Source organism: Pangasianodon hypophthalmus, chromosome 9, assembly GCF_027358585.1.
Source record: "Pangasianodon hypophthalmus isolate fPanHyp1 chromosome 9, fPanHyp1.pri, whole genome shotgun sequence".
In the NCBI taxonomy this organism is placed as follows: Eukaryota; Metazoa; Chordata; class Actinopteri; order Siluriformes; family Pangasiidae; genus Pangasianodon; species Pangasianodon hypophthalmus.
The window spans coordinates 24,748,657-24,766,432 of NC_069718.1; the positions used below are offsets into that span (position 1 = coordinate 24,748,657).

At 37.1% G+C, this 17,776-nt stretch overlaps 1 protein-coding gene across 2 annotated transcripts in view; it reads right to left on the reverse strand.

Annotated features, from left to right (window-relative positions):
* Positions 1–17,776, reverse strand: part of lingo1a (leucine rich repeat and Ig domain containing 1a) — a 124,008-nt gene that overhangs the window by 50,524 nt on the left and 55,708 nt on the right. Inside the window, exon 2 of one of the 2 annotated variants that reach the window (XM_026919876.3) lies at positions 10,858–10,995. The exons of the other annotated variant lie outside the window; for it this stretch is intronic. The gene's annotated coding sequence lies outside the window, so the exon portion shown is untranslated. The remainder of the gene's footprint in view (positions 1–10,857; positions 10,996–17,776) is intronic. 2 annotated transcript variants of the gene reach the window in all.

A 17,776-nucleotide genomic window follows, 5' to 3' on the forward strand; every position in this document is an offset into this window, starting at 1 on the left:
ACAGCATGGCTGAATTTTCTAATGACATTCTTTTGTCACTTCATGGCCGTGGGTCTGCCTGTGTGCTGCGTGCCACAACGAGAGCATTATTTACCCATAGTTTTGCTCGTGTATTCAAGAGCGGTGGGGTGGGAGGGCAGGGGGTGGGTACAAATTGTTGACTTGTTATTTATTATGCTTATTTGTTTACTTGTTTTGTATTTATTTATTTAATTCCTAGCAACAGACTAAAGATTCCATTGTGGCCAATGAAATTACTCAGGGAGTAATATATATATATATATATATATATATATATATATATATATATATATATATATATATATATATATATATATATATATAATGTGGTTATATGCAATAAAGAGAAACTAACTAATGTTGCTAAGTAGTTTGAATGTTTTGTTTTGCGATTTATAATTACGATATCAACTATAAGCTATTTTTCTATATTTTTATATTTATATAAGGACAAAAACAAATGTCCTGCAAGCTTAAAAGCTTATATTACATATTTTTTTTAAATTAAAACAGTCTTCCTAATTTTCTAGTTAGTCACGCTATAAATCCACAGTATTGATTAAGCTATCATAATAACTCGTATGTACACACAGAAAGACACAAGAATATTCTGTCCAATAAAAAAAACGGGATCATAGTAATGAGATTATTTTAAGAAATAAGAGATATACAGTAGGTTAAGGTAAGGATGTCCACAAAAGGCTGGTGCGGCTGGTGTGCTGTGGCTAAGCATTATTCATTTCTCTCACATACAGTAAGACGCAAACTGCCTATTTGAGAGACCAAGGTAATCAAACTCCCAATAATTCAGAGGTGTGCAATATTATTCAAAAAGGGCAGGTGTGGCTGCAGGTCTTTGATTCAAACCAAGCAGAACCAGTCTTGATTTCACTGTTTAATCACTTGGTCCTGCTCTTCAGTATAGTTATGTTAAATGAGTTGTGGTTGAAATAAAAACCTGCAGCAACACTTGAACTTTGCGAATACGTTTTTATCACCCCTGGGTTAAGGGTTTTTATTACTACAAGATCTTAACAGAGAGATTTTCATTTCCTACCAGATATCACACAAAATCCCTAGAAATTATAACATATGCAAGTTATAATTTTTTTTTATTTAGTGCAAATAAAGTTATAAAGCTCTGTCAGTTAACTCTCGCCCCTCATTCTGACTAATTAGCTTGTGCAAATTCTAATTAATTTGCAATTGTAATTGTCATTTTGTCCCATCCAGTGTGTATTTCCAGTTCCTGCCTAGTGGGCAGTGGTAGGTCAGTGGTTAAGCTTCTGGGTTATTGATCTGAAGGTTGGAGGTTCACAGCCCCAGCACTGCCAAGCTCCCACCACAGGGCCCTTGAGAAAGGCCCTTCTTCACAACCCTGTCTGCTCAAGGGCCTCTGTATCATGGCTGACCCCAACTTCCTAACAAGCTGGGATATATGAAAAGAATTTCATTGTGCTGTAATGTATATAAATAAAGGGTTATTCTTCTTCTTCTTCAGTGGTCCTCTGATAGGCTCTGGATCCATTACTACCCTAATGAGGACAAAGCAGTTACTACATTTGAATGAACAAATTTTGGTCATTTTGCAAATGATAGGATCAGGTGAAGTTAGAAAGGGAAAATCTTTTACACTGTCAGTGAAGTAAGCCTGCTGCAGTCCTCTTTGCTACTGGTGTGGGATGCTGTTTCGCAACTCTCTGTGACGTCTACATGACGTGTTCCGATGTACAGTGGCAGCCCTTTAAGAAGCTCAGGCTGCTTTCCAAAGACAAATGTGTGGGCTAAATATCAAAGCTTTCACCATCTCTCTACACTGCCTCATTCCAATCTTCCTTCCACAAGCCTGAGAAGCATCCACGCTTGCCTATACTTCACTCCCCCTCTTCATAAGAAAAAATTGACCTTGATTTCATACTCTACACTCTAGGCTCAGATTACAGCAAATCTTTTTTCAAACACACAGCCTCCCCAAATCCTATTTTTTCCACGTCTCCTGGTTTTATACTCTATCTGAACCAGCAGATATTCAAGAGAAAGGGAACTGAAACTGTGCAGGGCTGAGTGCATTTCATCTTTGCTTCATTTCACCCACTGTGCATCGATTATGATTCATACTTATGAATATTCATAGTGCACCTTCCTCTTGGTTTGCATTTCAGTAAATCTCACAAATAACTCTAGGCACTCAGGAAGGAGAGAAGTAGAAGACTTGAGGTTTTCTGCCATCATATTCAATTATTTAACAAGCTTGTTGATATGTCATTTAAAGGGGTTCCGTATAAGTCTTCGCAACAGGCTTTTTACAGATACAGCTTCCAAGCACAAATTTCTGAATAATGTAAAACAAAAACTAAGGTCTTTTTTCAGCCACATGATTTGCTTCAACTCACAGGATTAATCATATCCATAATTTGAGAAGTTGTTTTCACTTTCATCTTCTGAATTACTGCCGTGAGACCTTTGTTCATTCTCAGTCGTACCTCTTACACTATTTTTCTGATTAATTTCAGTCATTTCAAGTATTGAACCTGGAATGTTTATGTAATGGATTGTAACAACAAGCATAAATAAGGAGTTAGGCTCAGTCTCTTTCACACTTTGCTAATGCATTCACTATCATGCTGCTAAATGTTAATAAGAAAAATTAATGACATGGATTTTAACATCAGTTTTAAATTGCTTGAGCACAAAACTGGAGCAATGAGAGGCAGCAAAGTTAATGCTAGAGAATGATGAAAATGTCTCCTTGCTCTTGATAATAATAATAATAAGAAGAAGAAGAAGAAGAAGAAGGAGGATGTGAAGCCTAAACTTAATGTTGATTAAACTGCAGTGGAAAAAGGCTTTATTCAATCATTCTTTCTTTATCCTGGACAGGGCCATGGTGGATTCTGAGCCTATCCCAGCCTAACATTAGGTGCAAGGCAGGAATTCACCCTGCACACAAAGGTCTTAGGCACATTCCAAGAAATGCCATAAAGAAAAGACGCCTTCAAAACATTATAAAGAGCAGTGAACATTAATAAACTAAACAAAGTCAATATTTGGTTCTTTTTTTTTTTTTTCCTGTGCAGGTTTGTAAGGAAATTATCTGGTAAAGTTATTGAGCATCTTGGAGAATTCGCCATAGTTCTTCCTGAAACTTCCTGACTGTTGCACTTGCTTCTTTCGTTCTTTCTTTCTTTCGTTCTTTCTTTCTTTCTTTCTTTCTTTCTTTCTTCATGCGAAACCCCATTATCTTTTTTTTAAAAGATAAAAAGTGGTTTGTTACCTAATATGTTGCATTCTTTACTGACATACAACCATTTTACTGTAACATTTAATTTTTTTGTTGGAAAAGTAATGTTTTTGTACTGGCTCAATAATGAAGACGTCATAAAATAAACATCTGTAAAAGATTTGTACTAAAAAAAATAAAAAGGTTGCCTAAGACTTTTGCAGAGTACTGTACAGTCAAACATTTATTCACACTTAGTTTAGAGGAGCCAATCCACCTAACAGCATGTTTTTGGGAAGTGGGAAGAAAATGGAGCACGTGGAGAAAACCCACATGGAGACAAAGAGAACATGCTCAAGCAGTAATCTTCCAGGTTTGTTTCTTGCCTCTGTGTTTTTGTCTTTATCTTATAGACTGTGTTATGTAATTAGGCTTATTATAGGCGTGGAATTGATCATAGCAGCAGTCCTATAATATTATCCTCTGGAAGTTAGCTAAATAAAATAATGCTTGCTATTTTCACATCATTCACTTACAACTAAACGAAACATTTTAAATGCTGGAAATTGACCATGATATCAGCAGAGTGACACAAACTGAAGAGTCATAATTTCAGAGTACATTTTTTTGAACTCCGGTTCAGGTCATGATGTTCTTTGAATTCGTCTTGTCTAGGCTTTACTTCTTACATTATATTTTTTTAATGGAAATAAGAAAGTGTATAACTAGGTAGTCATTAGAATCCTGTAACAAGGCAACAATTTATAAACATAAGGCAAAATCAAGAGAGAAATTTAAAAAAAAAGTAAAAAAGGTACAGCAGATACAAATATCAGAAGTGACAGAATCTAATAACTACTCAGATATGATATGAAAGGGGTGGAATACAAATTATCTGAGAATATTCATAACACATTCAGAAAAATACAAACTTTTAATGTGATTTCATTCAATTTTTTTGATTTTCTTTTTGTCCTTAGGGTATGTACTAAAATATATATAGTCTATACAGAAAAAAGTTTATATATATATATATATATATATATATATATATATATATATATATATATATATATAAAAACCATTAAATATCAGCTTAATCCACGGAGCGTTCAGTAACTGTAGGTTTTGTTTGCTATAGGATTATTTAGTAGTATTAAGACACACGGAAACTGGACATACTACTATTAGACATTTAAAGATAAGACAGATGTGCAAAAGCCATTATATGCATACTGTATGAGCAGTAGTTCAAAAATGCATATTAGTAAAGGTTTATTTATTATTGTTTATTTTACAAAGCCTGCTACAGATATTTATACTGCTCCCCTACACGTAAGAACAGTTGGGTTTCATGGTCTATTTAAATAAAACCTGTGAAAGCAGAGAGCAAAACCCATAACACAGCAGCACATGGGCACTTTATCTAAAGCCCATATGGTTACTGTAGTGAAACTCTCAGAAACAGCTACACTGCAGGCATGAACTCAGAGGGATGTAGAGGACTCCCAAAGCAAACACTTCACTCTACAGGTCAAATGGGGGCGATCTGATGTCTGTGGCATATCAGAAAAATCCAGACACACCATGACAGGCCATCTGATGTTAAGGGAGATTAAATTAATACCATCATTTCATCTGAAGTGTGGGAATACTCTTTGCCCCTCATGTGTTCCAGTAGAGCAGATGCCATTTTGCTGCTCTGATGTTATAGGCTGATTGAATGGGCTTGACCAACCAAGCAAGAGGGGCAGGAAGCAGTTCACTGTTCTTGTGGCTGAGCACTGATGCGATATCATGCTTCTCTAAAAGCACGGTCTAATGATTTGATGTGGACTGGAGAGAACTATGGTGCTTGGTTATGGCCTGAAAGCAAGCTAGCTTCCTCCAAGCTTATCAGGCTTTTTAATATTAATAACCACTGCTCTGAATTATGACTTCATAAAGGTTAAGGGCTTAAGGAGATAAAGCATGAAAAATAATACCTATAGAAAAAGAAAATGATTTAGTGAGACCCTGTGCTATGAGCTCATTTAAATATCTGTATAATGGCATCATTAAATTGTTGTGGAGAAAGGTTAGGACACCTTGTGGTTAAGAGGTGAAACTGTAATAGATCCATATACACTATTATATAGAATCAAAAACAAAATGACTAGGTTTGACATTGCCAAGTTTCCATGCAGTTTATATATATATATATATATATATATATATATATATTCGTGATATGAATCGAAATGTTTGCTGATATAGGCAATGGAACCAGCATCTGTAAGGACATATGAAGACAACTTTAGCAGATAAATGCTAATACTCAAAAATTTGTTAGAAATTATAGTAGAAATATTTTTTACAGGAAAAACACACTGTAATTATGTATATTTTTGTCACTTTTCATGATTTATCACGTCTCTGCTACAACAACAACAACAACAACAACAGAAGCAGTAAAAGCAGGGTGTCAGTGCTTTGCACAAAATCTCCCTGCCCCTTGGCATGAACATGCACACGCCTCCATTCCCCCTCACAGCTGTGCTAATTAATAACTCCTGTTTCTAATAGACAAAAAAAAAATCTACACTCCAAATATTAAATGTTAATGAGTAGGAAGAGTTTGCAATATTCTATTATTATTAATATTTATTATCTCTGTGCTGAACCATTCTAATTTAAATTGCTGTTTGACAGTGCAAGAGATGACACTCTCTCTCTGTCTCTCTCTCACACACACTCACACACACACACACACACACACACCATGTTTTAAACAAGCTTCAAGTAAAATTCATAATCCTAAAATTATATGAGATGTAAGCATATAGAAGCTTGTAATGTGTCATGTCACAATATATTTGGAATGTTTTCAAATAAATGTTTTTTGTTAGAAACCTAAGCTTGCTCACTTTTTTTTTTCCACTTGGTTTTTAACCACGTCGGCCATCTTTGTGTCATGGCACACAACAGATTTTGGTTATACAGTTGTGAGCAATCTTGAGCATTACATTAGGACTCAAATTCTAAGTCTAAGGAAGAATGTGCAAAATGTTTATATATGTCCATGTACCTTGTAATGTCTTCTAGATATCAGTTTTTTTTGTTCCAAGGACCTAAGACCATCCTGAGCTGAGATATTGCTTATGGCCTGAAAATTTGTTGTATGCCATGACACAAAGATGGCCTTCATGGTTAAACCAAGTGAAAAAAATGGTTTTGCAATGCCAATCCATAGATGTAATCACAAAAAAAAAAAAAAAAAAAGGAAAATTAAAAACGGTCAAGCAACCATCTTTCCAATTATTGGACCACTTGAGATGGACTGACCCAGAGGACAGTTCTTTTCCTTTGATATGTGCTCTAATCGAATTTCTCGTAGTCCTCTTGTAATAGATTTTTTGTGATATTCCAAGGGATTACAACAACTCTTACCAAATAGCTGACTATATTTCAATAGAAATTTCTTTTCATGGTACTTACAAACTGATGTACCATCACATCCTACCCTTGAACACAATAACTCCTTTTCTTCTGAGCTGTAGTCACTTACTGCTTCTATCACAGGAGAAACAAGACCATAGCTCTGTTTATGACACTGTTCATTTGTAAAACACCCAACTGAACACTGTAATTCCATATTTGGATAAAATCTATTCACGCATACCAACTGTACACCTGTAACAACATGATAGTTCAGGGTTCTTCAGATCTGGTCCTCGAGATCCACTGTCCTGCAGAGTTTATCTTCAACTCTAATCAAACCCACCTGAACAAGCTAACCGAGGTCTTCAGGATTACTAGAACATTACAGCCAGGTAGGTTTGCAGGTTGGAGCTAAACTCTGTGATAGATCTCTGTAAAATACTGTTCATTTTTATTATTTGTTATGCTTATATTACATCTGTTCATTTCTCAAAATGCATGAATGAAGTAAGCTTTTCTACTACCCCTAGCTCTGTAACCAGTGGAATCTCAAACTCAAAGTTTTCTACGAATTCTACGATAGAGGACTTATTTCTGTGAAACTTTTAGGTTCGTATTTGGTCCCTCGCCAGAGATATTCAACCCGAAAGTGAGGGGAATTTTAAAAAATTGCACTTTCTCGCCCTTATAAAAAAGAAGCCTCAAACCTGAAATGTTCTGCATGCACACTATACTTACCTAACCTCAAACCCTTCCCCTTATAAACTGACCCTAATAGTGGAACTGTGAGCAATCTTGAGCATTATATTAGGACTTAGGTTCTAAGTATAAGGAACAAGAATGAGATATTGTGGTTTCTGTAAACAGCTGTATAACCAAAATCTTTTATTGTGTGCCATGACACAAAGATGGCCGTCGTAGTTAAACAAAGTGAAAAAAAGAAAAATTAAAAACAGTCAAGCAACCAAATTTACAATTATTGGACCACCTTAGACGGACTGACCTGATGGTAAACTGCAGCACATTACAAGGAGACAGTAATGTTTCAGGATTTTCACTGTGGAGATTCACTGAGACATAACAGTATAAGAAATTGACTGATATTAATCATAGATCCATTGTCTATTAATTCTGCCCATTATGTGTTTGTCACTTGCATCATGTTGCAAAAAGAAAAGCATGGAAGTTTGTGATATACCTGAAAGTGAACACAGGATTTTTTTTTTTTTTGCTGCAATATTACATAAAGCATTTTTGAAAATCTTTTTTAATGGAAACTAATTTTTTACACACATTTTCATTTCATCATATGCATTATGCACGTAAAGTTGATGGAAGCTTAGAAGCTAATGACATTATTCATTCATTCTCTCTGTTTCTCTCTCTCTCTCTCTCTCTCTCTCTCAGACACACACACACACACACAATTCTATCTTTGTGTGGCTTTCCATTTAAAATTTACATACCTAACTAATGCTAACCCTACACCTATCCCTATCTATAATTTAGTCAAAAAAAAAAAAAAGGACACTTTCTGCTCTCTAACAATTGGGGCAGGTTATTAATGACGACTCTTCAGTTCTAGAAAAAGATTTTTTCCCCTCTTTATCCACTCCACGAAGAGATATGCATGTATTATCCTATGTAATGTGGAATCCTGTCCATCAGTGAGTATGTGATGAGATTAAAACAACACAAACATGGGAAAGGAACCACTTAGGATGCACACCAAATATAGTGGGATCTTCTGCACCCAGAGATCGATAGATATGTATCCATTCAGTGTTCACAATCAAAAATAAACCAGTGTAGGCCTCATATTAAAGTGAACCGATTTCCTTGTCACCCAGAATGTGTCTCTGCCCAGGCAGGAGATATCAGTATCACAGTTTCATGGGACTATTTGTGTACACCACACTGCATAAGAATTATTACATTGTGGACCTGCTCTCTCAAGACTCAGCTCCTAGCCTAAGTCTCTGATGTCTTCTGATCAGTCACTCCTGGCTGTTCCATGGTCTCGGTTGAGGCTAAAGGGTCACTGTGCCTTTTGCAGTTGCTGCTCCAAGGTTGTGGAACAGCCCACTCCTAGTTATCAGGAGTGCCTCAGTTACCTTTTTCAAATAAATACAAAACATATCTTTTCACACTTGCATTTTGTATTCCCCCTATTCATTTTTTTGTTATTGTTATTACTATTTCATCTCTTAGCATTAATACTGATTTATTGTGCCTTGTCTGTATTTCATTCTTATGTATGTATGGCACTTTGGGCAACCACTGCTGTTTTAAATGTGCTTCATAAATAAAACTTACTTACTTACATTTTCATGGGACTATTTGTGTATATCACACTGCATAAGAATTATGACAATGAGCATATTACAGAGGACAAAGAGAGGTTATTGTAATAGATAGTGATAAGGTAGAGTGATTATGTAAAGCACTGTAGTGGGAGTATTGATATGTTCAATTTGCTCATGTGGGTGTTGACCCAATTTGGTTGGCTGGTTAACCTTACAGATGCTGCAGTGATTAAAGAGGCTGTTTCACACACCTACAGAATCTGCCACACTGCCATCATTCACCACACTGAATTACTAACCATATAATCACATCTAACTCAGATCAATTCATAGATAAACTGATAAACTGTAGAGCAGACAGATATCTAGCCAGCTAGAAAAATACTAGATTAACAAACAAACAATGAATTACTTTGTCTTGCTCTAAAGTCTCTCCTGTCCATTCTCATGAATCTCAAAATTCGAAGCACAGCATGGCAATGGTTTGCTTCTTACCTGGATGGAGGGTCATTTCAGGTGACTTGGAGTGGATCCACATCTGCCCAATGCAGTCATATCCTCACTTGGGGTTTCATACCACAGCTATGCTCAACTCATCCTTTTCTTCCCTCCCTCAGACACTCATTCATATACGTTCTGCATGGCTCTCGGTATGCCTGGCAAACATCTCATCATGGATTACCACTTATCAGCTGAGACTAAATTCCAGCAAGGCTGAACTGACGTAGATCACTGGAGCATCCTTATATCAAGATCTTGTGATCTCCTTGGACAACCCCCAGATCTCACCATCTGTCACTGCACTCAGACTTGGGGTAACCATGGACAATCATGACCTTCTTGCCTCATATCTCTTAACTGACTCAGCCATGCAGGTTTCTCCTTTACAACCTTAGTAGGATCTAACCATAACAGCCACCCAGATGCTTGTTCAGGCCCTGGCCATTTCAAGATAAGACTACTGCATCTAATCCAGAATGCAGCTGCATGACTTGTTTGCAACCTCCCCGAGTTTTTCCACACCACCCCATTGCTACGCTCCCTCAACTGGCTTCCTGTAGCTGCCACATCAGATTTAAACCACTGATGCTTGCCTACAAACCAAAAGCAGACCAGCGTCCACCTTCCTCAAAGCACTTATCAGTGCATCACGCTCCCTCCCAGCCTCTAGCACGGCTCGATTGGATCCACCATCTCTCAGGGTACAAGAAAGACATGCATCAATACCCCTCTCTGTCCTGGCACCTAGGTGGTGAAATAAACTTTCCCTGGTTGTCTGAACAGCAGAGTCACTGGCTGTGTTCTAACGAGGAATAAAGACCTACCTCTTCACAAAGCACTTGAATTAGCGCTTTGTGTATCTATTTAAAAAAAAATTCTTGTCTCCTGTTTTCTTTTCATACTTCATTTCATACTAACCTTCCCAGCAGGGTATTTAAGAGATGATGATACTCTTAGTCCCTGACCTAGTGAACTAGCATGAGGATGTGTTTTTGATAGAGACTACAAATCATTTCTGTAAATTGCTCTGGATAAGGGTGTCTGCCAAACGCCATTAAAAAGTAAATGTAATTAATTAATTGTATACAGTATATTATAAATATAGGATATACTGTATATTATGAATATCTAGAGAAGACTTAATTGAGTGATTGTTTGCTATGGTATCTTGATAATTATTATTATTTTTTAAATATTTGTATATAATATATTATTTGACTAGTAAATGCACATTATTTGAGTTTATGTGGGATGCACAACCTCAGCTCCTGAACAGCCACATGCTCCTACAGCTTCTGGATTTATAAGGTTTTGATTAAGTGCTTAAGATTTGCCATATGTCATGTCAGTCTTTGGGAAATATCAAGGATTAATATTGGGAATACTCACAGACAGTGGCTGCTGCAGTAGAGGATGGAAGATGAGTTACTCAGTGCAAGGCCAGGTGAGATAAAAGCCTTTTCTCTGGGGTCCACATGCCCCTTCCTTTCTGCATTCTCAGAACCGCATACACCAGTTAGTGTACTCCTGAAACACAACAAGATGTAACTATACCCCTGGATAATTATTTTCTGTTTCTCTCTCTCTCTCACTCACTCACACACACACACACACACACACACGCACAAGCAATGGAAAATATGGGGAACAATTAAGAAAAAAAACAGGGCAGCTGGAAAATGTCATTTTTGACATTCACAAATTGTAACAACAAATAGCAATTTGCAGAACACTTTATTCAACCTCGCAATCAACTGCCCTTTGAACCTTTCTAGCAAGCTTTCTATCTTCAATCTAATGTACTGGAATAAGCTAACTATGTTTCAAATCAATGTCTTTATCAAATCAAGAAACTTATTTAGGCTGCAGTTGACAATAATAGCCATCAAATAATATTTTAAATGTATTCAGACCCCTGACCAATTTTCACATATTACTGAATTACAAATGGTACAATGAAATTTCATTCTGTTTGATATTTTATTTTGAAACACTGAAAGTCAAAATCAATTACTGTAAGGTGACATTGGATTTATGTTGGAAAATATTTTTTAAGAAATATAAAAAGCTGAAATATCTTGCTTGCATTCATCTTGTATTCAACCCCTGTGCTATGGAAGCTCTCAGTTTACACTGATGAAAGAAATTGCCCTAACGAGGACACAATTACTTTACTATTGGCATCCACCTGTGAATCATTAAAGTTTCTGTCACATTTTTTGGATAAAAACCCTACTGTTGAAGGCTCATTGGTCAGGCTGTGAATCTGAAGGAAATTGAAGACCAAAAAACATTCTACTGAAGTTAGAGAAAAAGTATTACAAATGCATAGATTAGGGAGAGGGAACAAAATAATATCCAAGTGTTTGGATATCCCAGTGAGCACAGTTGGATCAATAATCAGAAAGTAGAAGCTGCATCACAGCACCCAGGCACTGCCAAAAAAAAAGGCCACTCCTCAAAACTCAGTGCTCAAACAAGAAGGAGACTTGTAAGAGATGCCACAGAGAGACCAACAATCAAGAAGCTTCAGAGTTTGGTGGCTGGGAGTGGAGCAATGGTGCACCATTCAACCATATCAAGAGCACCTCATAACACTGGCTTGTATAGGAAGGCGGCAAGAAAGAAGCCCTTACTCAAAAAGTGCCATCTGAAAGCATGTCTGGAGTTTGCCAGAAAGCATGAGAGTGACCCAGGTGTGATATGGGAAAAAGGTTTTGTGGTCAGATGAGACCAACATAGAGCTTTTTGGCCAAAACTCAAAGCGCTATGTGTGGCGCAAGCCTAAAACTTCCCTTGCTAGGCATGCCATCTCCACAGTGAAGTATGCTGGTGGCAGCATCATGCTATGGAGATGCTTCTCATCAGCAGGGACCGGGCATCTTGTTAGAATTGAAGGAAGAAAGGATGGAGCAAAATACTGCAAGAGAACCTGCTTCAGTCTGCTTAAAAAAACTGAAGCTTGGGAGGAGATTCACCTTTCAGCAGGATAATGATCCCAAGCACAAGGCCAAAGCAACATTGGAGTGGCTCAAGAACAAAAAAGGTAAATGTCCAACAGTGGCCCAGTCAAAGTCCTGATCTCAGTCCCACTGAGAATCTGTGGCAGTATTTGAAAATTGCAGTCCACAAGCATTACTCAACCAACCTGAACAAGCAGGAGCAAATATGCCAAGAAGGATGGGCTGAAATCACTCCAACACTGTGTGCAAGGGTCATACATACGTATCCCAAAAGACTTAAAGCTGTGATTGCAGCGAAAGGTGGCTCTACCAAATATTAATGTGGGGGGGTTGAATACTTATGTAAGCAAGCTATTTCAGTTTTTTTTTTTTTTTTTGAATAAAAAAAACAGGTCTGTATCCACACAAGCAGACTTCCTGTTTTAGGGCCCATGTATTAAACTCTGTATGGGCAATAAGGTCACTACAGTCTTGTGCTTAACACACCCTATAGTCAGATCCCAAATCTAATTTGTACTCAATGAAGACATGGTCTACACTCTTAGCAACCATGCCCTATATGCTTTCCTGTATATACCAATGCATCAGATTCATATAATGTTAGCATAGTCAATGAACCTGGTGCTGAAAAGATTGCATGATTGAGAATTCCTTTAAGGAACAACACATCTTTGTTTTTTGAACTTTCACAAGTAAACTGATCACATATTCACATGGAATTATGCGTAAAACATGTGAAAATGTGTGTGTATGTGTTTCAGGAGGTGGAAGGAATAAGAGTGCATATATGAAATATAAAATAGCACTGTTTTTTTTTTTTTTTACCAAAACAGATATGATACCACCCACACACCTAAAATTAATCTAACCATAATCCTCCAGTTTCAGCTGCACCTCAACCTATAGCCTCATGCCCACTGACTCCAGTCTACTCTCAACCAAACTCTATAGTTTTATGTTACTCTGGCAGCCTCATTACAACCAGATACCAGATCATCTTCATGAACTACTCAATGGTGATCAGGGGCAATTTAGCATAGTCAACCCACCTACATGCATGTTTTGGGACAGTGGAATGAAAATGGAGAACCTAGAGGGAACTTGGGATTGAACCCGGGCACCTTGGAACTGTGAGGTGGCAGTGCACCACTGTGTAGCCCTTCAACCACATACAGTCTCATCTAAATCGTCCTGTAAAATTGATCAGTTATACCCTACATCTCATCTCAGCCACTTTCTACAGTTGTCTCAAAACTCTGCAGTTTTATTTCAGTCATGTTGCTACAGTACGACCTCTATCAATCATCCTATGGTCTCATCCAAACTACATCCTTCTGTGCACCATGGACTTTTTCATCATTAATAAATTGTTTATGTTAAATTAAGTCAAATTAAATAAGTCAAATTAAATAAATTTAATGTAATTTTTCCAAATATAATAGACATCAGTAGATTCAGAAGCTCAGAAGACAATTCCTATTGCTTCTTCAATCACATCTTCTGTAAACATCACCTGTCACTTACAGTGTTAATCTAATATAGTCATCAATAAACAACAATTTGACAATGTCAGGGAAATAAACATAAATTCTGATCTTTTTAAATTGAAATATGAAGCTCAGATTTTAGAGATTAGTGAGAATGACGATAGAATGTGCAACCCTCACATTTTTCCCCACATTTTTACACTGTCACTAATTATGTGGCCATAAATTAATGTGCCGTGCTGAAATAGTTGGCGCTTTGCCTAAAAAGTGGGTGTGACAATTAAAATCCACTGCTACAGTGAGATTTTTTAAGATTGGTCCAAATGCATCTGCATCACTGTCCTCCAAGAGATGTTCCCCTCTTAGCACAGACGCAGGGATAAAATGTTATTTTCCTGATCTCAAACTGAGCCTTAAAAGTCTTTTCCTATTTCTTACAACCAGGTTTTGTGGATTTTCACTATTTATCTCACCCATCTCCAACATAAATAGGCAAATTTAAATTCAAACTAAATACAACAGACTAAATTACTTTATCCCTAACAAATAAAAACAAACAAGTAATTGTAGCTACTAAAGGCCAAATCACACCAAAGGTCTTTTAGTTGCACAGGATTCTATATTACCACACATAAGTGAAACTTAGCTCCTAGAAATCTATTGCAATAGCATTACTCTTTCTTTTTTTTTTTTTTACACAATAGTCATCAGTATCAATGCTATTAGGATTTCAAAGGCATTCTCAGATAATTTAGCACTTTAGAGATTGCCTCTGCTGGATTATGCTTTACTTTCTTTCTTGATTCTTTCCATTTAGGCCCTGACTCAGAATCAGTGTGAGAGCTATTAACTCTTAGAACACACCCTAAGCAGCTGCCTGAAAACCCCTCGAGACGGTCGCTACAGTTGGCGCTATGACCAAGTGCTGAAGGCAGTCGGAGAAAGTATCTCTACTGCCATCAATACTAGCAAACACCACTGCCCTCCCAGCATGATGATAACCTTTGTGAGAGCCAGAGAACAGCCTCAGCCACAGCCCAGAACACTGGCAGGCCTGTTCACCAAGGCATCAGATCGGCAGCTGAGAGTTGACCTGGGCAACCAGCTCAAGTTTTCCCTTCCAATGTTACACCAACATATCTGCAGTCTGATATGTGGATTCTATCAGAGACCTCAAAACACTTGGCAATGATGGAGCTGACAGTGCCCTGGGAAGGCCACACTGAGAAGGCGAATGACAGGAAGTGTGCCAAATATCAGGAGCTGGTGGAAGAGTGCCGAAGACAGAGACGGCATGGTTACTGTGAGCCAATAGAAACAGGGTGCAGGGGTTTTGCTGGCTGCTCACTTTGCAAAGTCCTGATAACCTCAGGGAACATCACTGACGATGAGTCCCAGTGCATCCTAGGATGTATTTTCTCATCAGGTTTATTTTGGCCTTCAGTATAAAACTTGTGTCCAAATCTCCACATTTGTGGCACTACCACTTAAATATCAACCTAAAATACAGTGTCAAGAAAGACAAAAAATATATTTCTGTATAGTTCATTAGGCTGCAATGAGTATACTTGATTCTTAAACAGAATAAGAAGAGCTGATCTGACTGAATATCACAGAAGCAACCACTAACCACACCAATTACAAACTCAACCCCTTTTCACATCTGCACAATTATGAGCTATATTACTAACTATGCTGATGGCCACAAAGATACCAAAATATACAATGTGGCAATCTTATGCCTGCGCTCAGTGACCACAAAAATAGAACCCATTTGCTTATTTTCACTGCAAAAATATAACAATATTATCGCTGAAAAAATTAAGCAAAGTATTGCTCCACTGCCCTTATCAGACTGGACAACTAATTTATTTTTATGGCCCTTTAAAGGTCAAACTTGTTATTTATTTAATGGAAAAGATTATCAGCAGGACCGTCCTCTCCTCTTCCTGTTCCCCATTTCAGCTATAATGAGTACAGGCACAATGATGCTGCTCTCAGCTAGACTGTCTGAGGAATCACAGCTATTTATAAAGCATATAGCAGAACATTATATAACTAACTAAAAACATAGCTTAGAATAAGCCAGGGTAATTAGTCTAGGTATTCTGGCACCATGAAAATCACTTAAATGCCGCAATGATCAAATAACGTATATAGCAAAAGATTCAAAATAAAAACGACAAAAATTATTAAGAACAGCACAAATAATGATCTGAAAAATTTAAGCATAAGTAGGTGGATTCTGAGTTAAATGATGTAAAATGATTTAATAGTGAAACTGGGTATTCATGAATATTCACTATTTTTATAATCCTAGGCCTTTTTGAGGGTTCTTTGTTACTTTAAAAGCTTTTTAAAAGATTTTTATTTGAGGTCACACTTTCATACTTTTAGAAATGCAGTGTGACGTACATTGAACTTTTATTATTATTATTATTATTATTATTTTTATTTTTATTATTAAATGTTACAAATTTGTATAACATCACAGACCAATTTATAATATATATTTTACTGTATGTGGGAATGATTCTGGGTTGGGATCCTGACCTACTGCAGTTTAAGCAAACAGTTGGCTAAAGCTTTAGAGTAGAACAAGATGAACACTTATGATACATAAGATGGATGTGCAAGTTTTAATGTAATAGGGAATTAAATCAAGGAACACAAGCAGATTATACAAAGAAATCGAATAAAAATCAGACTTAAAATTACTTCAGTATAGTTCAAAGGTGCAAAAACCACACCATCAGCAACAACAGAGAAAGTGCAGCACAAACAATCGAACATCTTTGACCAAATATAATTTCCATGAAGCAACATTAAATCAAAAGAGCTTGGTCTTTGATTTTCTTTGAAGGAGAAGTAAGGGTTCTGTTTGAGTCAAAGGTAAACTTTGTCCTTTGTTGTTTTATTGATCCAGAAAACATTATGAGCCTTCAAAATGTCATTCACAGTGCAAAACACTCTTAGAGTGCTGTATTTAGCATCACTAAATGAGAGCAGTCTTCACCCTGAAGATCAAAGTGGAGAATTTACAGAGCCTTCTTTCATAATTTATGTTAATAAATGACCTAAGTATGGAAAGCAACTAAAGGCAATACGCAGACTGGGCAATGAAAGCATCAGAAAACACCAGACAAGTGCAATGTATTTACCCAGCTAGCTAGAGATAGTGGTCAAATATTAGCTTTGTTGATGCACTGATCCATCTCTGATGCAGATAGATACAGGCAAACATGGCACATGCACGTTGCTGTGTACCTGGCACCCGTGACAGTCACAGTGATGTCAACAAAAAAGTATATATTTAATCATACACCATGTGGCCAAAAGTGCTTTTTGAACATCACATTCCAGATTTAGTCCCTCTTTGCTGTTATAATAACCTCCACTCTCTGGAAAGGCTTTCCACTAGATTTTGGAAGGTAGCTGTGTCCTGCTGAAAATTTCACTTCTGTCGCTTAGATAATTTCTTCCCTGATTTCCGATTATACACTTCTGACCTCATGATGCCGTCAAGCAATACAAGCTCACCAATGGCACTGTAGGAAAAACAGCCTCAGCCACCTCCATGCTTTAAAGTACCCTTAGTGAAGTTTGGGTGGATTTCTTCTCCTGGCTTTCCACCATCAGATCCATCCATTTATCTGAAAATAAGAGAGTTCTCCAGTAGCTGCTGTCTTTCTGTACACATTCTTTTGCATATTTCACCCTTGCTTTCTTATTCTTGAGGCTGATGAATGGTTTCCGCATTATTACTCTCCCTCTCCGCCGATGCTCATTGATTCTGTTTTGAATAGTTTGTGCTCTAGTTGTATCTGGTAATTCTCATCAATGTCAGAAGCAATCATT